This window comes from Leopardus geoffroyi, chromosome C3 (assembly GCF_018350155.1).
Source record: "Leopardus geoffroyi isolate Oge1 chromosome C3, O.geoffroyi_Oge1_pat1.0, whole genome shotgun sequence".
Classification (NCBI taxonomy): Eukaryota; Metazoa; Chordata; class Mammalia; order Carnivora; family Felidae; genus Leopardus; species Leopardus geoffroyi.
In genome coordinates this window covers 141,467,787-141,490,531 of record NC_059338.1, presented here as the reverse complement: position 1 = coordinate 141,490,531, position 22,745 = coordinate 141,467,787, and positions in this window count along the sequence as shown.

Here is a 22,745-nt window from a genome sequence, read left to right as displayed (position 1 = left end):
CCGGGAAGAATCTTTCTTAATACTAAATGCCTTTTACTTTTTTTGTTTGCTAAAGTTCTTTAAACTCATCCGTCTCTACTTATTTGAGTTCTGCTTATTTCATCTGTCTGTAAGCTCAAAAACCTATCGACTATGTCTAGCTAATTTTCAAGCACATGATAGGTACTCAATAAGATAAATATCTGTTGAGTGTGTAAATAGTTGAATTAAGTGATAAATTCCCGGCCCAGCATTATTTCTAATTTATTTCCACTCAATTCAGCAAACTTCATCAAACCTCTACCATATAGCAGATCCTAGGTTAGCAACAGTGTCTTTGTTTTTAATTTTTAAATTAATTTATTGTTTTTTTAGAAAGAGAGTGCAAGCAGGGGAGAGGGGCAGGTGGAGAGAGAGAGAATCTTAACCAGGCTCTACGCTTAGCAAGGAGCCCGATGCAGGGCTCCATCCCATGCCCCTGAGATCATGACCTGAGCGAAAATCAAGACTCAGGTGCTCAACCGACTGAGCCACCCAGGCGCCCCAGATTAACAGTGTCCTGAGTGAGTGTACTGTTAAATATCCTTCCTCACAGATTGTCATTCTTAGATTGGCTATCTTTGTTTAAGCACTAACCTGTACTATCAAAACTTAAGGCGCTTTGGAAGAGTCTATTTCCCTAAAACCATTGACCCAGTGAATACCTATTGAGGATTGAATACGTGCAAAGAAATTTGCAGGAGGTTTTGAGCAGGATGTGGTGTGTATGGTAATGGACAGAATGGTTGAAGGCACAGGACTGTCAGTTCTTTCTGCCCAGAGTGTTCAGAAACCTCGATTCTCTGTTAATGAATATTTTACTCAGCTCTCAGGGCTTAAGTAAATGTCGCTTCCACAGAGAAACCTTCCCATTTCCCTAAACTAGATTAGGCTTTCTTGTTATATTCATTCTCGGGACCCTGAACGGCTTGATAGCACTTATCCTAATATTCATTAGTTACTGAATGATTTTCTTCCTGCTAGTTTCTCAGGTTGACGAGGGCAAGGCTATGTGTGCCTTATGCACCTGTTTCTGTAGTCCTCGTGCAACGCCTGGCCCCTGTCAGTCGGGAGGCATTTGATGGATGAAAGAAAGAGTGCATGTGGCATCCTTGCCCTGAGTGAGCCTGGAGCCTAATAGGAGAGGTTACCAGATGACTTAGCATTGTCAACATCCGTATAAACAAATTGCCGTGGAAGCAAAGAGAAGGAAAAAGTAATTCCAACTGCAGAGGGAAGGGATTTGAAGACCTCATGGCAAAAGTTTCTCAGCTGCGCTGTGCATGAGTTACTGTGAGGGGCAGATATGTGCTGGGTGGGGAATGGGGAGATCTTGAAAGAATAGTGAGGCGCCCCAGAGTATGTTCAGGAAGTCTCAGGTAGACCAAGGTGGCCACAATACAGGCATGGGGATCTAGGGATTCAGGAGACCCTGGCAGACATTCCTTCATGGGCATTTATTTATCAAGTGCTCGCCTTGTACCAAGAAACCTTTGGTGCCTGGGCTTCTGCCGATGTTCATGATATAATCTCAGGTTGGGGAAAAAAAAAAATCAGGATTTTTTTCTGAAACCAACCGACCTTGACCTTGCGGAACTGTGACCTACAGCAGAGGAGCTGTAAGCTTGTAAGTGGATTCGTCTCAGCCTAGCACCTGACACAGACCCAGGCACCAAGAAGGGCTGCAAAGCAGTCAGTGAGCACAGGGATGGTTTCTAATCTAACTTTTTAAAATTAACTTTTACTGAAAGGAAATGAAAAAAAATTTTTTTAAGTTTATTTATTTTGAGAGAGACAGAGACAGCGTGAGCAGGGGAGGGGTGGAGAGAGAAGGAGAGAGAGAATCCCGAGCAGGCCCTGCACGGCCGGCACAGAGCCTGATGCGGGGCTGGCACTCACAAAATCGCGAGATCATGACCTGAGCCTAAACCGACAGCCAGGCGCTTACCTGACAGGCGCCCCTGAAAGGAAATTTTTAAAAGACACACACGCACACACACACATACGTTTACCCGTGACTCATGCATCTTAATTCACGGACTCTTTCCATCTTGCTATGTCCTTCTTTGGTCTCTGCTGTGTACCCACGCAGGTTTTACATTCTTGTGACCAGTGTAGGCACAGCTTCGCAGTCTACAGATAGAGCTCAGCACGATCTCAATTTTATAGAAAAGGCTTACGGTTTCCTGTGCCTGAAAAATATTCCATCGAACCGAGGCACCATAGTCCCCTGGGTCCAGTCTCACTGGACGCTTTTGTTAACAGCATGTCAGCAGGCGAAGGCACGCCCAGACTCTTCCCTTGGGTGGCCGTGGGGGCCACAGCCTGAGAAAGGGGGGGAGGCAGAGACCAAGGCTCCTGCACGTCAGGAGTTTGTTTGCTTGTCCATCCCTCATATCTTATTTGTCGAACAACCTCCAGGAGTTATAAGACCCTTTCTGTCTCCAGCTCCACCCTAAGAGCGGCTGACATCTCAGGTGGAGATGAGCTCTGCTTTCCTGAGAAATAGAGACATACGGAGCGGACATTCTCAAGCTGGACGCGCTTCACCCTCTCTAGGGAGAGATCACTACAGTGCAGATTCCAGAGCCCCATAGACTCTGGTACAGGGTCAGGTGTCTTTTTTGTAATGTTTTTTTTATTTGGCGGGAAGAGGGACAGGGAGAGGGAGACACAGAATCTGAAGCAGCTCCAGGCTCTGAGCTGTCAGCACAGAGCCCATCACGGGGCTCGCACTCACGAACCACGCACGAGGTCATGGCCTGAGCCGAAACCTAGACTTGGACGCCGAGGCATCCCCCAGGCGCCCCCAGGTATCTATGTTTTTAAAAGCCCCTCAGTGATTCTTACACATACTCAAGTCTGTAAGCCACTGACAAAGACAGAGACACTTGGGCTTCAACTCGGCTTGGTTATTGATCAAATGTGTGACCTCAGGGAATTCGCCTATCAGCTCTTAGCCTCGGTTTCCCTTCTGTATATTGGGTTTTGGTGAGACGGAAGTGATTGTGGTGTCCTTGGCTCATAACTTACCACTATTTTCAGCGGCACAGGATGTCTGAGGTAACAGATTTGTTATATGTTTCTCTGTCATGATTCTTAGCTCTCACTCTGTTCGCAGGGAGGGCAGATGGAGATTGGGAAAACACTCGGCCCCATGGCTTCCCAGGCAGCCTGTCAACCTGGTCTTGAAGTACCAGCTTTCCACCACTGGAGGTCCTTGGAAAGAGTTGTCGACAGATTGCTCAAGGAGACCAGCTGAGCGTGTGAGGGGACACGCTGTGGTTACTGCAGGTAAACGAAAGTGAGGGAGCCTGGTGGGCTCAGCCACCATAGCCTGTGGTTCTTCAGGAAACTCAGGCCCATCCTCATAACCTTTCACCTATTGGTCTTGGTCTTTCAACAGAACTAAAAATGAGAAGCCAGAGAAGAGAAATGCCTTCACATATTTTATGGCATACAGATAGATCAAGTAATTTTTCTCTGTGGTCCATCACCAGTATATTTGCGGAGGGGGAAGTATTTATTGGTTCCACAAAATGATAGATTTTTCCAGACACACACGCTGATTTAGTTCCAACTGTGTGGCAGAACTCCTTAAAGACCCTATCTTTCATATACTTTGGAGCAAGGTACGCAGCTCATTAATTCTGAAGAAAGTGTCCTGACAAAATATGAGATAAGTCAGAATAATATTACATTCTTACTCTTTCTTGGCAAGAGCTGCAAGAGTTTTAGAAATTAGCTTCAAGAACTTGCAAAGCTGAGGTGAACTTTGCATTTTAGCGACTAAGGTATTTGGTACTGCTTGCACATGAAAACCAACAAAATGTAAAAGTTATCAGAACATATCTGCCAGAGAGGAAAAATAATTTAGTGAATTGAGTGCACACCATTTTTCTAATAGGATTGGAGAAATTTCCTCATAAATCCTTAGATTTCTAAGAGATGCCTACGGGCAGGTGTGCGGTCCCATTAAAAATACGGTGGGAGATTATCTAGCTGGTAAGGCAGCGCAAGAACTTATGTCAATCCTCCTACATTTGAGAATTATTTTAATAAGCTCCCTCACCAAAATAACAACACTCGTGCTGTGCAGGCACTGACCATATTTGTAACCTGGTGGCTCTACGGGGGATGCACCATGGATAGAATGAATGACAGATGTGTAGGGCAGACTCTAAGGGCCAGTGAGTAGCCAAGGCTGGCCTTGGAGTTCAGCACTCAGGCTAAGCTGCTTTTCTCGGTTTGGAGATTGCTATCTTGATTGCCCAAATTGGCCGCATCAAGTTTAGAACGTTTTGTCTCATCTTCATAGAAAATGCTCATTGTCACATTTCTATGGTGCTTCAAAAGATGCAAAAGAAGAGAAACTTAACTGTGCTAGGGCGTTGAGTACGGTATGGATTTGGATGGGCAAGACCGTAAGCTTGGGGACCTGCTTAAAGACCTAATAATGACTCCTGTAGTTGTCCAGGTAAAAGAAGATTATTGCCTGATTAAGGCAGAGGCAGGAGGGATGGAAGAAGGGGATGAATTCAACTTCATGTTGTCTGAATGTGAGTTGTAGGAAGGAATCAGAAGTCAAAGTTGACCGCCATCTTTGTTTGCATGAGTGATGTTAACTAAGCTTTGGAAAAGCAGAGGGAGGGCAAGTGTTGAGAAAAAGATTATTGATTTACTTTTGGACATAATTTGTTTATCAATACCTGTGATGTCTCAGATACAGACATCTAGAAGGCATTTGGATAGACAAATGTGAAAGTCAGTATGGTAGACAAAATTGTCAAAGGAAGGGCCTCATGACCCTTGTAGAACCCTCTTCTTTGGAGTGTGTACATATGGGGTGACCTGTGACTTGCTTCTAACCAATAGAACTTGGCAAAAGTGATGGGATATCACTCCCATGACTAGGTGGTGAAGGGATTTTATAGATGTAATTAAAGTCTAATTAGTTGACTTTGAGTTCATCAAAAGGGAGATTATCCTTAAAAGGCCTGACCTAATCAGGTGAGTTCTTTAAAGAAGGTTCTTTTATGGAGCACCTGGGTGGTTCAGTCGGTTAAATATCCGACTTCAGCTCAGGTCACGATCTCACGGTTGGTGGATTTGAGCCCCTCGTTGGGCTCTGTGCTGACAGCTCAGAGACTGGAGCCTGCTTCGCATTTTGTGTCTCCCTCTCTCTCTGCCCCTGCCCTGCTTGTGCTCTGTCTCTCTCTCTCAAAAATAAATACCCATTAAAAAAATTTTTTTTAATGAAGATTCTTTTCTGTTTCTTAATGTTTTTTATTTTTTAATTTATTTTTGAGAGAAAGAGAGATACAGAGCACGACCAGTGAGGGGCAGAGAGGGAGACACAGAATCTGAAGCAGACTCCAGGCTCGGAGCTGTCAGCACAGAGCCTGATGCGGGGCTTGAACCACAAACTGTGAGATCATGATCTGAGCTGAAGTCAGACGCTTAATGGACTGAGCCACCCAGGTGCCCCAGGAAGGTTCTGTTCTTTTCTGAAAGGAGAGACTCAAAGTGAGATATTTGCTTGCTGACACTGAAGAGGTGAGCTGTTGTGTCCTGAGAGGGCCTGTGAAGGTGATATGGCCGAGAATTGTAAGGACTTCTAGGAGCTGAAAGTGACCTCTAACTGACAGCAAGAAATCAGTGACCTCATGCCACAGTCACAAGGAACTAAATCCTAACAACAATGACGTGAAGCTTGGAAGGTGATGCTGAATTCCCAAAAGGAATGGAGTGGGGCAACATCTAGACTGTAGTTTTGTGAGACCCTGAACAAAGAAAGCTCAGCCCTGCCTGGACTGCAAAGCCATGGATGCTGTGAAATAACAAATGTTTGTTACTAAATTTTTCATAATCTTTTCACAGCAACAGAACACAACTGTAGTTAGCATTGGGACTGGATGTATAGACAAGGGAGTCCATGCCATAGAAAAGTAGATGCCATGGGTCAGGGAAAGCCTGTAGTGTGAGAGAACCAGCAGGCCAAGGAGAGAGCCTGGTGGAACACCTCCATTTTAGGAAAGAGAAGAGGAATCTGGAAGATGCCATCCGAATAGAATGAGGAGGACAAGGGGGAGGTAAAGTCAGGAAAGTCTATGGGATAGAGGGTTTGGAGAAATGCCTGACAGTCAACCATGTTAACTGGGAGATCCAGGAGGGTGGAGACCAAAACATGGCCAATGTGGAGATCATGGGGGACCTTCTGAGCTGCTTCAGTCAGGGACATTGGTGAAAATATGGAGGGACGTCAGACGTGGTGGGCTGAGGAAGGAAGGTGGGATGGTTTTTTCAAAAGATTCAGTGGGAAGGATAGGCAGCCTCTCAAAAGAATCAAATAAAAATGCACCTTTCTCTATTTCTTCCTCCTCTTCTGGGCCCAGTTGAGTCACAGGGGTCCTTACAAGAGGGAATCAGGAGGGCGAGCGTCAGCGACAGACTTGAAGGTATAGTGCTGCTGGCTGGGAAGGAGGAAGGGCCACAAGCCAAGGAGAAGTGGGTGGCCTCTGGAAGCCTCTGGAAGCCTCTGGAAGCCTCTGGAGGGAGTATGGCCCTGCTGACACCTTGATTGGGGCCACGTCAAACCCGTTTCACACTTCTGACCCCCAGAACTGTAAGGTGATGCGTTTGTATTATTTTAAGGAACTAAACATGTGGTAATTTGATACAGCAGCGATAGGAACTGGGTACAGAAGCTAATGGTGGAGACAGCCTCACGGACCCACCCTTCACGACGCTTTCATTGGATGTGCACAGGGCCCTATGGGGAGCCCACCCGCAGGCGCTGACCACAATCGGGGGCCAAGCTTGGCAAACTTCAGGAAGTGAAGGAGGCTGACTCTAGGGTACGCAGTGAGGCCTGGGGAGGGATGAGCCGAGGGCTGCGTAGGCACCCGCCATGCCTGCCAGCCTAACTTGTTTGGATTGTATCCTGATGACAAGGAGGAATCACACAAGAGTCTTACTAGGGGAGTAAACCTGACCATATATGTGTATTAGAGAAATCTTAGCAGTGATGTGTGTGAACGAGTTGGAAGGCTGGAAGCAGGAAGTCGGTCACGTGGGGGATCATAAGCACTTGAGGCACTGGTGGCTTAAACAGAGGGCAGGTCATGGAAATGTAGAAAGGACAGAGCTGAATATGATTCAGGTGGCAGACGAGCGTGCAAAATAGAGCAAGGTCCCGAGGAAGACCGAAGATGGAAAGCATGGTCTGCAGGCAGCAGGAGAGAGTCTTCAGAGATGGGGCAACTTAGGGCAGGAGAGGAAAACTTACCCCCGCGGGCAGAGGGGTGCCGGGCTTGCACGTGACTGGCCGGTTTCTGGGTGTCGTGGGCCATCCTCTGGCCGTGCAGGGGGGCAGGGTTGAGGGAGGTAAAGCTCTGAAACATTTGCTTGGAAAAATTAATAAGGACCTTCCCAAACCCAAGAATTAGATTACTGGCTTCCTCCAGCTCATCCTAAGCCTACACTTTGGTCTCCCCACTCCCTCCTCCTTCCCAGGGGGGCATTAATATTTGGGAGTGGGCTGAACATTCCCCCATCTCAAGTGCCTCGGGACCAACGAAAGGAGGCTCTTCTCTTGCCACTGATTGCCCTGCTCTAGCTGCTTGGGTTGGTGGCGACAGCTGGGGGATAGTCAAGGCTCAGGTTTTGTTCCCTTTGCTCTGAAAGTTGTAGGCTTGCTTGGCTCTCACCTGCCAGCTGTGCTATTGTTTTCTAAGCATTTCCTTGAGGGAGAATCTGATCTTTATTGCTGCTAATCCCTGAGAAAGATTGGTTTGCCTTTCGAGCACTCCCGGCAGCACACAGGGCTCTAAAACCCCCTGCACCTAGCTTTTTGTGTGTGGGAAGAAGAAAAGAGATGACAGTCACCAGGACCCTTCACATTAACGGCGTCAACTTCTATTAGAGTCTTTGCAGTCAGGAGCAGTTCTTTCTCCAGGATCACCTATCAGCACGCACACGGGGGTAGGGTGGGTGGGAATAATTACCCCTCCCAACAAGGTGGTAAAAGCCAATTTTAATGGTGTAAATAATTTGGATGTAGGTACTGCTCTTGGTGACAAAATTATTGGTGTACAAAATTATTTGTATTAGTCCATAACAAAGTACCACGGACTGGGTGGCACAAACAACAGAAATTTATTTTCTCAAAGTTCTGGAGAATGGAGGTCCAAGATCAAGGTCTCAGCAATTTTGGCTTTCTCTTCTTTTCTCTTAAAGTTCTTTTAACTTGAATTAAATTAATTTAAATGAAATATTATTATTATTATTTAGTTTTTGGTTTTTGGTTTTTGTTTTCTGGGGCATCTCTCCCTGCTTGTAGATGTCCATCCTCTCCTGGTGATCTTGCATAGCCTTCCCTCTCTGCGTGTGCCTCCCTGGTATCTCTTTGTGTGTCTAGACTTCCTTTTCTCGTCAGGCCACCGCTCAGCTTGGATTGGGGCCCATCCATACAACCTGATTGTACCTTAATTACTTTACTGGGGTCCTTAGGTCCAAATATACTCTCTATCTGAAGCACTGGCGTTAAGGGCTTCGATGTGTGAATTTTCAAGGGACACAATTCAACCCATAACACTTACCCTCCCCAAGTTCAGTTTCTTTCCTCATCTCTAAACTAGGGATAACAATTGCACCTTCCTCACATGGTAGGCTTGCATGTTATGTGAAATGCTGCGCGAAAACTGTTTAATACAGCACCTAACACTAGTGCTCAGCCAACGTCTGCTACGTGAGGCAGAGTCTGAAGACGGCAGCCGCGTGGTGACATTTACAAAGAGGGTGAAAGTATGTTCTTTGACCTCAAAAAGGTGTTTAAGTTCTGTGCTCCTTTCAGTCCACAGAATTCTTTTTATTTATTTATTTATTTATTTATTTATTTATTTTTTAATTTTTTTTTTCAACGTTTATTTATTTTTGGGACAGAGAGAGACAGAGCATGAACGGGGGAGGGGCAGAGAGAGAGGGAGACACAGAATCGGAAACAGGCTCCAGGCTCTGAGCCATCAGCCCAGAGCCTGACGCGGGGCTCGAACTCCTGGACCGTGAGATTGTGACCTGGCTGAAGTCGGACGCTTAACCGACTGCGCCACCCAGGCGCCCCTAGAATTCTTAGATATACATCTAGAACACATAGGAAAACAGTAATACTAGTTATCTCTAGAGTAAGGAGTATGTGGTTAATGTGTTAAGGTTGTTGATACCAGTTTTTGTTATCAAAAAGTTTTAAAAACTTCGATGTGGACATTTTACGTCATGTACTGCCTTAATAGCTTTTATCTCTAGACTGGTATATGTAATTACATAAAAAATTAAAAAAAAATCTTTTCAACTATATGTATGTTTATATTTATGTTTACTTTTTACTTTTTATTTATTTTTATTTTTGAGAGAGAAAGCACAAGTGGGGGAGGGGCAAAGGGAAAGGGAGAGAGAGAGAATCTTAAACAGGCCTCTCACTCATGGGCTCGCTCTCATGAACCATGAGGTCACGACCTCAGCTGAAATCAAGAGTCTATGCTTAACCGACTGAGCCACCCAGGGACCCCTTATTTTTACATTTAGATACTTAAGTCGACATGCATAAATTTTTGTACTTGGTTTTCAATAGGGATTTAATCTTTCTATTTTGTCACCATATAGGAAGTCAGCGGTCTCAACACTATTGAAGAGTTCATCCTTTCCCTATTGATTTGTGATTTCTTGTCCATGATGTATGAAAGTTTCATATGTATGTACTTGGATCTGTTTGGGACTTCGTGTGCTGTGCCATTAATCTATCTCTGTGCCCCTCTCATAGTTTTAATTATTATCTCGTTTTAATTTTTTTTTTCAACGTTTTTATTCATTTTTGGGACAGAGAGAGACAGAGCATGAACGGGGGAGGGGCAGAGAGAGAGGGAGACACAGAATGGGAAACAGGCTCCAGGCTCTGAGCCATCAGCCCAGAGCCTGACGCGGGGCTCGAACTCACGGGCCGCGAGATCGTGACCTGGCTGAAGTCGGATGCCTAACCGACTGCGCCACCCAGGCGCCCCTATTATCTCGTTTTAAAGAAGTCTTATTATCTAGTAGGGCAGGTCTTTTTTTTTTTTTTTATCTTTGCAGAATGAACTTATCTATATGAATTTTATTTTAAGTTTATTTATTTTTTGAGGGGAGGGAGGGGCAGAGAAGAGGGAGAGAGAGAATCCCAAGCAAACTTCAGATAGTCAGCACAGAGCCCGATGTGGGGCTCCAACTCACAAACTGTGAGATCACGACCTGAGCTGAAACCAAGAGTTGGATGCTTAACTGACTGAGCCACCCAGGAGGCCCTCTGTGTGAATTTCAAAATCAGTTCCTGTAATTGGTGATTTTTAATTTCATTGTACTAGAGTCAGAGAAAGTGTTCTAATGACCCCCTCATCCTCTTCCTCTTCCCGCACATTTAGGCTCATGTAGACCTGTGATCCCACCCCCAGAGGCTCTGATTTCATTGGTAAGGTGTGTTTCCTGAGACCTTTGAGAGTTAAGTCTGTTCAGGTAATTCCCATGTCTCTGCAGTTGTTTCAAAGTGGATTTGTGGGTGGTAAACTCTCCTGTCTGACTATCTCACCCCGCTTTTCCAGCATATCTGCCCCGATGAAATGCCTACCATCATAAATGTTTCCTTTGCAGCAGTTTGATGTTTTTCTCTCTTGTGGCTTAAAAAAGCTTTACCTTTATTCTTGGATTCTACATGTGCATTTTTGTTTGTTTTTATTTATCCACTATGGTATGTGTCCCTCTGCCCTTATTCAGTTGTGGACAGCTTTGAGCCATTACCCCTTTCATTTAGGTCTTCTGCCTCTGCATTGTCTTCTGAACAGAGCTCCTGTTAGATGCACGAGGAAAGCTTTTGCTCTTTCCTCTATGTCTCTCAGATTCTCATTTATGCATTTTATCTCCGGGTCCCTCTGTACAGCATTGCACATGAGTTGCTGCATACCACATCCCTTCTTACTTTAACTTTGTCCTGTGCTGAGTTTATCCAGTTTGATAAATTCTAAAAAGTTAATTTCCATGGCAAGATATATTACTATTTCCGGGGGTAACTGGCTAGTCCACCCTATTTTACATCATACTTCTGTGGTTTGGTTAAATGAATGTTATTTGTCCTTTATCTCTCTGAGGCCCTTTGCCATTGCTCATGTTAAGATCACTTCAGATTGGTCTATTATTCCAGTTTGTTGGAAGGAGAGTTGCTTGCCAGACTTAGGAAAAACCAAAAGGAAATAAAAAGGACGACTAATTAAAATTAAATTTTATTATTTATTTACTTATTTACTTATTTACTTATTTATTTAGAGAGAAAGAGAGAGCAGGGGAGGGGCAGAGGGGAGGGATAGAAAGAACCTTAAGCAGGATCCCTCATGTGGGGCTCTATCTCATGACTGTGAGATCCTGACCTGAGCCGAAATCAAGAGTCTGAGGTTTAATTGACTGAGCCACCCAGAGGTCCCTAAAATTGAATTTTAAATAAACAAGGAATAATTATTTTTAGTATAAGTGTGTCCCATGCAATATTCTAGACATACTTATGCTAAGAGATTTTCATTGTCTTCCATTGTATCTGGCAATTCTATGCCTGTTCCGGCACCTTTGGGGCAGTGATCTGTATTTTTAACGCGATCCTCTGGTGACTGTGATGTGCATCAAACTTGGGAAGGACAGGTCTCCGCCACACTACCTCCCTTGTTGGGGGGAGAGTCATTCCTGACCGCGGTTTGTTGGCTATCTTTCTCAGTGTTAATTTTTTTCCTGTGATTTGAAATGATAGTTTGCTGTGGAATCATAAGTAGTTTACCTTTAAATTTTTCCTTTTTTTTTTTTTTTCCTCCCTGTCTGGTGGCCCTACAAGTTGTCTCCATCTGGTTTCCTGGAAGCTCCTGTTCAGACGCAGCTCTCACACTGGTGGCGTGAGCTCCATGGCGATGGTGCTGACATCGTGGAGCCAGTTGTCAAGCCAGTGGACGATCTGCCGCAGGACCAATCCGCAGCTTTAGTTTCATTTACAGCTGTGCCCGTTTCTGGTCGATAGATGGTTTCTTTTGTTTTTAACTGCGCACCAGCCGTTCAAATGAAATGTGTGTGATCTCCAGTGGACAAAACAAAGAGGGGAGGTTGTAGTGTTAACACCATTTTTATCAGAAGTCTTTATGGTTACATTCTAATTCCTGTTTCTTTAGTCAATAATTTAGTGGCCACCAAAAAGTACAACGAAGAATTCTGAATTGCAGTTGCCCTCTGGGAGTTAAATTGATGGAATCCGCCATGCAGATGCGTTTGGCCACTTATGGAAGGAAACGAGGGAGGGGCGAAGGAAATGTGTGACTCGAGGGTTAGGGAACAGCCCCAGTCCAAGTAAGATGCTGGTTAAGAGAGGCAGGACTGAAATGAAAGTGTAACTCAGGAAGCTCAGGTCTAGCCTCCTGAGGGAAAAGTGCAGCATTGAGGAGATTGGCATTACCGAACTCAGAATGGAGGTCCTATACGCCCAGATTGGTGTTTCCAGTCAGAGAGAGTCCCCTGAAGGGCCCACACAGCAGCACATCTGCTCAGTGGGCTCACCTTGCAATGAGCACGAGTGCAATGAGCTACAAAGACATCGGCTAGCTCACCTTGAAGGTCATCCTTTGTTACAGGCTGAAGCGCATCCTTCCGGAATCCATAGGTTGAAACCCTAACACTAGACACCCCAGAATGTAACTACATTTGGAAATAGTCCTTAGAGGGGTAGTTAAGGTATAATGAGGTCATATGGATGGGCCTTAATCCAATGTGACTGGTGTCGTTCGACCCAACATACACAGGGAGGACCATGCGGGGACACAGGGAGGAGGCGGCCATCTACAAGCCAAGGAGAGAGACCTCAGAAGAAACCAACTCTGGGGACACCTTGATCTGGGACTTGCAGCCTCCTGAACTGTGAGAAATCAATTTCTGTTACTTCAGCCCCCTGTCTGTGGTACTTTCTTGTGGCAGTTTCAGAAAACTAATATATCCATCCAACTCTTTGCGCCCTGATTTCAGACCACTGGGGTAGCCTTCTGGTTATTATTTGACCTCCCATGCAGCGACTATTATGGGGAAAGAATACATTCAGCAGACATCATGAGAATCCTGGCCCGCTTGTCAGCTCTATTCTCCACCGTAAGTTAGCTAACTGGCATTGCGGTTAATGTGTCCATTTGAAGAGCATGTTTATAATGGCTCAGTCTTTCATCCCCCCATTACTTGGGAGCCCTGTAAAAGTGAGTTTCTGGGCCTGCAGAGGCATTTTCACGCTGGAAATGTATTGAGCACATCTATTGTGTGACATCAAGTAACTATCCGGCTTTTACAAATGTTTTCTCTAAGCAGTGTGCACAGCGGACAGCCACATCCCACCTCAACCCCTCACCTCTGCAAGCTTTGAGGTCAAAGATGGGAGGGAGAAATGGAATACAGTTCTGGTACAGGAGGAGGATATCAGGTATTCAAAGGATTTAGTTTTGTTTTTTTTTGAAACCTTAATATTTAGAAATTTGTTTTTAGGCTGCATTAACTATCCTAGCAGTCACTTTAAATTGGCTGTATAAAAAGCATCCAAACTTCTGTTTTGGCAAGACTATGTGGCACACAGATCAGTGGGAACAGACATACAAACAGCTGAAGAGATGAGGAATTGTACCAAAGTCACACTGTGTACCTGAACTTGACAGCCTTTGAATTACAGATCCTATGACATCGGGCCAAACTCATGAGCTAGCTCGTTTGCCAATGATCGAAGGTAAGGTTTAGTCAATGTCTCTCTCTCTCTCTCTCTCTCTCTTTTTTTTTTTACTGTGCTATGAAGAAAAATCAATAGTTTTCACTTGAATTTTCATTTATCTACAAACAGGTTTCTACTAGCTAGAAGAAGTTTTGAAACATCATATTTCCCATTTGTGTTCAACGGTGTAAAGTCATTATAGCACTGAAACTACAAGTGTATGTCTGGTGTGCATGTGGTGTGCACGCAATGTGTGGGTGTCTGTGTATGGCATGTGTGTATGTGTGGTGTGTGTGCACGTGTGGTGTGTGTGGATGTGTGGGTCTGTCTCCGAGTGCCATCCTACTCATACACGTCAAAGCTTCCCAGGCACTGCTAAAGCAGGTGCAATTCCGTTGACAGCAGGAGAGCTCTGTGGTCGCCCAGCTTCTCGAATGTGTGCGTGCCTGCATAACGATGGTCATGACTCTGTCCAGGCAGAGGAGGCTGGCCTGGGAACGGAACTGGATCAAAGCCTGTGCCACTGGGTAGAGGAACACGAGTGCAGTTTCTTTCCAGGAAGCCGAACTTCCATCGGCAGATCTCATCTCCTCCGGCCCCGGGTCCCGTCACTCCTTGTTCATGCCATTTCTTGGGTCGTTCCCCAGGGTGTGAACATGGTGACTGGGCAGCGGACATCCAAGCCTAATTTGTGAGTTGGTCATCTTGGGAAGAGCAGACCAGCCCAGCGTGGCAGGACGGGAGGGACCTAGAACGTATCCCCTTGGCCTTTACTTTCTCTTCTCCAGGCCTGCCCTGGGGCTCAAAATCCCTTTCCTGTCATTCTGAATTTAGAGTCCTCTGGATGAAGAGTGTTTCTAACTGGATTGTATACCAGTTTCTCCTGCAGGTAATAGATTAAATGTTAGCACAGGCTTCTTGCTCTTTAAATCCATTAGGAACTCATTGTCATATAACAAAAACTGGGTACCAAGGGAATATGATCGAGACGCTAAAGTCCCTAAGAGGAGTGCGAGGGTCCCCAAGGAGAACCTTTGCCCTGCTGGCCACAGACATGCTCCGCTCTCTAAACAGATCTGTTTGGCCCCTCCCTGCCTAGTCTTTCCGGAGGGAAGAGTTTAGCAAACCTTGCTAGCATCCGTTCTATTGCTTCCGCACAAAGACTGCTGCTTTAGGAAGCTGGGGTCTGGATCACAAGCGCTCAAACATTAATGCGCTTGGATTACATTACCTTCCGATCAGGATTGCAAGACGGTGCTTAGCAATAATCCTTGACCGAGGAAGATGGAGAAATGTTGAAAACATAATAAGGATTTGAACACATAGTTTTCTGCCTCTTCTGGGACCTGGCCTCTTGCTTCCTGCTTCAGCAGAGTCTAGCCTCTGGTCCTGACATAGGCCTTCGTTTGGATCCTGGCAGTTGAGGGTGGACAGTTCCTGACTGATATGTGGGCAAGGTTCTCTTTGTCACTCTTCTATCATGGCAGCACACAATCTTTAAAATCATGTGCATTCCACCTTCCTGGCTATTCTAAACATGCTTTCATTCAAAATAGCACCGATTTAAGCATTTTTAATCTTCCTAATTATCCAGAAGAGTGCTCATCACTTGTCTAGATCTAGATTATTCTACCTCCTCTTTTCTAAAATACCATCCTAACTAATCTGAATTTCTTGAAATGTCAGCCCCTCCAAAATTTTTCACTTAACTTTTCTGAGGCTTTTTCACTACTTTCTTGCCTTTTTCCAAGTACGGTGACAAGTAGCATCTCTAATCTAGGTGGATGTGATTTCGATTTACAGAAGACTTCTTAGATTTAGAGATTTAGAGAGTTGGGTTTCAGATATTTCTAGTTCGCTGAGATATGTATGTCCATGAGCCATAAGGAGGGCCCGGGAAGGGCCAGATGAAGGCGCTACAAATCTTTTTGTCTGACCAAAGGTATGTCTTAAGTCACACCGTTTTGCTTCTCTTTTTGGTCATTAGTGAATATATCAACCCCATGGTTCAGTTCAACGCATTTGATTTTTTTTTCTTTTATTTATTTTTAAAATTTACATCCAAGTTAGTTAGCTTATAGTTCAACAATGGTTTCAGGAGTAGATTCCTTAAGCCCCTTACCCATTTAGCCCATCGCCTCTCCCACAACCCCTCCAGTAACCCTCTGTTTGTTCTCCATATTTAAGAGTCTCTTATGTTTTGTCTCCCTCTCTGTTTTTATATTATTTTTGCTTTCCTTCCCTTACGTTCATCTGTTTTGTCTGTTAAAGTCCTCATATGAGTGAAGTCATATGATATTTGTCTTTCTCTTAGACTAATTTTGCTTAGCATAATACCCTCTATTCCCAGCCACACAGTTGCAAATGGCAAGATTTCATTTTTTTTTTGATTGCCAAGTAATACTCCATTCAGTTCAACACATTTTAATTAAGCATCTGTTATACACCAGGCCATGGGCTCAGCACAGATGAGATAAACACAAACAAGAGACAGCAGCTGAGCTTATAGTCTTTGGGGTGGGAAAGATAAAAAAACAGAATACCTCACTAGAATGTAGTTGATGCTCAGTCAGAGGTATTTATAGGATTTCAGGGGTCACTGAGGGCAGGGGGCAAGGGGGGTGTCCTTAGCTTATGACTGTAGGGCATTATCTGTCATACCCTATGAATTCTCCTCTATGACTCCGCCAGAAATTGAAATACATGACATATTTGTGTTTTACCAAAGTAATCTTTTAGTTTCAAAAACAGAAATTTTAAATCATGAACATAAAAATGTTTTATGCCTTGTGGTGATTAGCTATGATCAACCACCATTTATGCTTATCAAATTCTGGGAAATGGGTTTGTAAAAGATCATGCATTGTTATTGTCAAATGAAATCTTTCCCAGTCTTGTTTGAATGCTCTGGACTTGTTGGGATTTGAAAGTGAGATTTTCCCCTGGATGCTCAAATCCTGGTAAGGCAGTTTGAACTCTGAAGGGCTTTTTCTAAATTCCTATCCCAGTTCCTATTACTGGTTTTACAGGGAATGAACTACTAGCACTCTTGAACCAGAAGCAACAACAACAACAACGAAAATCCTTTTTGGTTTTGTTTTGCTTTCTTTTGCTATGCAGAATGCAGAATTCAAACAGCAGGGGAATGCATTCTGTAAGTCAGCGTGTGTATTTCAGGCTATTTGCACAAGCTACAATTGTCTGAGCCACCTAACTGGATAGCACATCCTAGGGCAAAATGATTAGTTGGAATTAATGACATTTTGGCATCAACTCCGTCCATTGTCAACCCCTGAGCTGTCCTTAATCCCCGGGATGCATTTGCCTCTCCTGGTAGTGCGTCCTCCTGGGTGGCAATTGCTACGTGTAGTGCCCAGGAAAAAGTCATGTCCACTATTTCCAGTCATACCTGAAAGATGATGTAACCACTGAATTTCTAATATTGTCTCTAAAATGTCCTGTTATTGCTGAAGACATTTCATGTAAGCTTTTTAAGAAAAAAAAATATCTGGGGCGCCTGGGTGGCTCAGTCGGTTAAGTGGCCGACTTCGGCTCAGGTCATGATCTCACGGTCCGTGAGTTCGAGCCCCGCGTTGGGCTCTGTGCTGACAGCTCAGAGCCTGGAGCCTGTTTCGGATTCTGTGTCTCCCTCTCTCTGACCCTCCCCTGTTCGTGCTCTGTCTCTCCCTATCTCAAAAATAAATAAACGTTAAAAAAAATCATTAAAAAAAAAAGAAAAGAAAAAAAAATATCTGAATTTCCAATTTGAGATACACGCGTGATAACAAGTAACTTTGACTACAGTGAACATAATCGCTAGGTTTGTTTTGGCTTTAGAAGGTTTGCAAATGGAGCGGAGATGCTTACTGAAGTAAAATTAATATGTTCCAGAAATGAAAAAAGTAGAAGCTTGTCAGATAATTATCTTCTTAGACACCTGCTGGCTCTTTTCGAGAGAGCTAGATCAATTAGCGAATAATAAATGTCACCTTTAAAAGGAGAACCGACCCACAATTTCTTGTTCAATGGTATTGTTAGAAGTTGTGGTTTTGAAGAGTGACTGCACTCTTGGCTTGGAACATGTTAGATCCTCGGAACGTTGGTTTGTTTTTAGTCAAAACACAATTTGCAAACTTTTAAGACCCATGAAGTTTTCCAACTTGAGCCTTGGCCCTTCAAACCGAAGACATTTTTCACACGCGGCTGACGCGGTTCTAACCTGATCAGAACGAGCGGGGAAGAAATGTGACACTCTCCACTTGTGCCTCCTGATGTCTTCCTGTAACAGACTTTGTGGTGGAGCTTGCTGTGCCCTTAACATCAACAGCGTCGAAGGTGAGGGATACTCTTGGAGTCCTTTTCACGTTGACTTTTTAGATTGAAACCAGCTTCTCTTCACTGGCAATCCTGCAGGCCATCCTGTGGCATTAATCTCCCACCTCACACAGAAGCCGCTGAGGAAACAGAGTCACACTGGGGGTGGCGGACGTCAGCAGAAAGATCGCTGGTTCCTATCTGTGATCACTGCCTTAGTGCCAGCAAATGATCATTCGTGCCCACCCAGAAAGGACATAAGGAACCACCGAGTTCTAAAGATGCTGCAGCTGTGGGAGATGACCGTGTCCCTTTGGAATCTAATTAGAATGAACGAGAGTTCCTTTCGGACGATCTGCGTCTTTAGAATTATACAAAGAACACCTGCCCTATGGTGAAGACATATGTTATTCCTCGCTCAGCTTCAGTGTTAAATTTAGCTTTTCTTTTTTTTTTTTTTAATGTTTATTTATTTTTGAGACAGAGAGAGACAGAGCATGAGTGGGGGAGGGTCAGAGAGAGAGGGAGACACAGAATCTGAAACAGGCTCCAGGCTCTGAGCTGTCAGCACAGAGCCTGACGCGGGGCTCGAACTCACAGACTGTGAGATCATGACCTGAGCCGAAGTCGGACGCTTAACCGACTGAGCCACCCAGGCACCCCTAAATTTAGCTTTTCAAAAGCAGTTCAATATCATATCCGTGATCAATCCTAATAGATAAACTCTGATCACAGTTGAAAGGCACACGATATGGAAGATGTCCTCAATGCTTCCGTGATGTCTATGTGTGTCCTTAGCTGAATAGAAGTGTCCTAATAAATGAACGTGGAGGCAGATTGCCTTATAAAACAAGGTTCTATCATAGACAGCGGTGCTATATTGAGTGAATAATCATTAAGAATGAAGTCCACTTAGATGTGAGGAACTAGCCCTTCAAGGATTAGGTGAGAAATGTGAATCCTTTGTTACGTGAAAGATTCTACAATCTTTCTGATCAGGCGCACTGCTGTAAAATCTGATTCTGGGAAACTGTATAATCACATTTCCAGCAAACCTTTGATGTACCCTGAGCTGAAACTACACCATTACATTTTCAGGAGAACTTGGTATTTGCCTCATTATAAACATTTTGTCACATTTCCTTCTGTTTAAATAGTCCAACTTAAAAAGAATTGTCTTGAAGAGACATGAGTCATTCTTTTTATATTAATTCCTGTTTTGGGTTCTGCCAACAAAAATTGGTATTTGTTTTCCATAAATGTGACACATTCATTCTCGTGTTTACTTTTTTGCTGTTGTCATCACATCCAAAAGAAGACACCGGGAGGCAAGGCTTATTTTGTTCTACAGCAAAGGTCAGTCGCAAAGAAATGAGTCATTTTGAGACATTTGATATTGCAAAGGCTGGAACCCACATGTTAAGTTTTGGGGGTTCAAAAATGTTTGGGTGCCAAGTGAGTTAAGGGCAGGGGTTTCCCAGGACACGGGACCTTCAGTGCTAACATTGTAAAATCCTGGACAAACCAAGACTATTGGTCAACCTGTTGCTAGGACAGTCAGCGGAACAGTGGAGCTGTAAGGACAAGACAGAGGGGCCTTCTGCTTTTCTGTGTTGGGTGAATAAGTTAGATATTCCAAATGTCAGGGCAGCATGTAGCACAGTGGTTGATCACACTGACTTCCAGGTCTAGATTCCAGCTCTCGAGTCCCTGGCTGTGGGACCTTGTGACTAACCTCTCTGAGCTTCAATAATCTCATCTATAAAAGGATCATGATAAAGATAGCATCTTACTTAGAGGTCATGAAAAGGAATCCATTAGGTAATAGATAAAATCACTAAAGATAGTCTCTGGAACACAGTAAGTATTGGCTAGAATTAGTCAAGTCCAAGGTGAATTGTAAGGCAAGCATGATCCCCACTATTTAAATTCCCTTAATTGTGTACTTTATAATTTGCTGTTTTCTGTTTACTTCTCCTGTGCCTATCTTCTCAGGCTTCCTACTTGAATACAGTAGGTTAAGTTACTGGGCTTATTATGCAAAATTGAACAATGTCGTTTACTTGGAGATGCAGGGTGCAGAAAGCTACCTTCCCTGAAAGCTATTTGGATCTATAGGGCCAGCTGCGTCAGTCCCCATGAGAGATTTGCTTTCACTGAAAAGGACAAAAACTTCAGGTCAACTGCCACCTGCACTCAGTCTCCTCCCTCAGTGAATACATGTGTACACACAGAGAACCCCCAATGCTGGGAAACTTATTTTATAAAGCAGAGATTTTCATTGCTGGATGCACGCTAGAACCACTCAGGGAATTTTAAAAATACTTCTGCCCAGCAATTCTCAGCCTCCACTCCAGACACCTAATTAGAAACTAAGAATGGAAATTATCATAACAGGTTTTTCCCATGACTTTGCACACTCAAGTTGGAGAACCAGAGGCTAAGAGCAGTGGGGACCCATGGCTAGAAATGAGGGCAGGATCACTTCATTCAAACCTCATAAGAGTTGCACAATGCAGGAGTGGGTGTGTGCTGGGTAGATGTTGGGGAGGCAGTTGCAGTGTTGTCTATGCGTTGGATGCTTCCAGACCCTTGTGGCCAAGGGAGAAACCAAAGAAGGAGCCCTGAAAAAAAGTTCTAGAATAATTTTAGAGTACAGTTTGCATGGGTGACCTCCAGTGATCTGTTTGGAAGAGGTCTATTTATTTGGGTCAGTCAGATTTGGGACTTTTCTGGATATGGAAAGTCCATGGAACCTGTAGAATAAGAACCCAGGGTCCAAATGCAGTCTTATTTAAGTCCAGATTTTTCCAGACTAGTTTCCTTCATTTGAAAGATACATCACCATAGAAATTCTACTAAATGGAAGCTGGTCAGATCTGTAAGTGGTAGGTTGGTTTCTGGAGGTCACCATGATATAATCCATAGTCTTTTTAATGTGTGAATATTCATGAATCTGGGAGCTTTCTTAGTGAAAGCCTCCCCCTCACCGCAATATCAATCTTGGGATATCCTTTGCCCTGGACTTTTTGACCCAACATCAAAAACATAGCAGTTACCATGACAACTATCTGGCAATGTCATCATATCTCCCTCTAGGATAAGTAAGGCCTCTTGAACAAAGGGTAACAGTGTTAATGATATTTTATATTTATAGTTTGCATTAAAATAAACCACTTTGATCATTTCTATAACTCTGCTTAATGCTTGAGATTTTCATCATTTTTTTTTTTTTTTTTTTTTAGTTTTGGTTTCCCAGAATCTTTGGAAAGTAAAACAATATCTAAAAACTATGTAACCGTACAAAGATTTAGCAGAAGGTAAAATACTATGGTTATTTTCGAGCATGTCTGAAGAACATAGAAATTGGTCTAATATCTTTCAAAAGATCATTACTTATTAGTCACAACACAAACTCTTTAGGCATGTGAACATCTGAAGGTTTGGACTATTTTTTTGAATTAATTTATTTTGAGAGAGAGAGAGAGAGAGTATGAGCTGGGGAGGGGCAGAGAGTGAGGGAGAGAGAGAATCCCAAGCAGGCTCTGAGCTGTCAATGCAGATCCCACCAACCGTGAGATCATGACCTGACCCAAGATCAAGAGTGGGACTCTCAACTGACGGAGCCACCCAGGTGCCCCAGAAGACTTGAAGCTTTATAAGGAAATCACTTATAAGGGAGTTGTGCACATTCTTCTCTATTAAGCGAAAAAAATTAGCAAATAGGAGACATTCTCTGCTAGTGAAGTTAAGCAAGGGCTTATTTCATATTTCGACAGGTTCAATGGGGATGTGCAGGGTATCTGCAGATTCTGAATTCGCTTGCCTCGTGGGGTCCTTGGGGTTGCTAGATGTTCATCACTGCTGTACTTCGTATTTGGTGGGCTACAAACGTGGAATGGACTTTTTTCTCCGTATCATTGCTGTCAGCCATTTTCCATCAACTCTACTCCCATTCTTTCATGAAGTCTCAGGAAGGACCCGTAGCTTTTTAAAACGTTCAGGTATTTAAAAATCCAGGCCAGTCTAGCCTCGTTTAAAACTTCAGACTCACTTCTGGCTTCACGCTTCTCTCTTTCCCTTCTCCCGGAAGCGGACCTCCGCCAGCCTGCCGGCTGCACTGCCTCTCCCAGCTGCGTCCCCCCACCCTCTGTCGCCGAGGTCTGGTCTCCCGCCAGCCTGTCCTCTTGGCTGGGGAAATGGCCTGCTGCCCCCACAGCGCACATCCCCCGCAGAAACCTGCCCAGCCTCGCCGCACTCAGGGGGCTGCCCTCCCCCTGCTCTCTGCCTGGCGGATGGGGGGGCTACACATGGCCACAGCCACCCACCCCCAGAGTGAGATGCCAGCCCCTTCTCCCTGCCCACCTCGTGTTCGGTTTGGTGTTCTTGGAGACTTTTTCCCCCTTTCTTCTTGAGTCAAGTCATCCCAAAGAAAGAGACTTGCTCTGGGGGTAAGTGATATGCTTTTCTGCTCTCTCTACCCTATTCAGGAGGAGGCGAGCAAGGAGCTGGGGTGGCAGGCAGACGGCAGCGGAGTTGGTGGGTTGTTTTTAGTAAGTCGTGGAGGGAGGCTCCAGTCTCCGTTAGGTATAACTTCCTTGGGAATGGGGGCCAGATAACC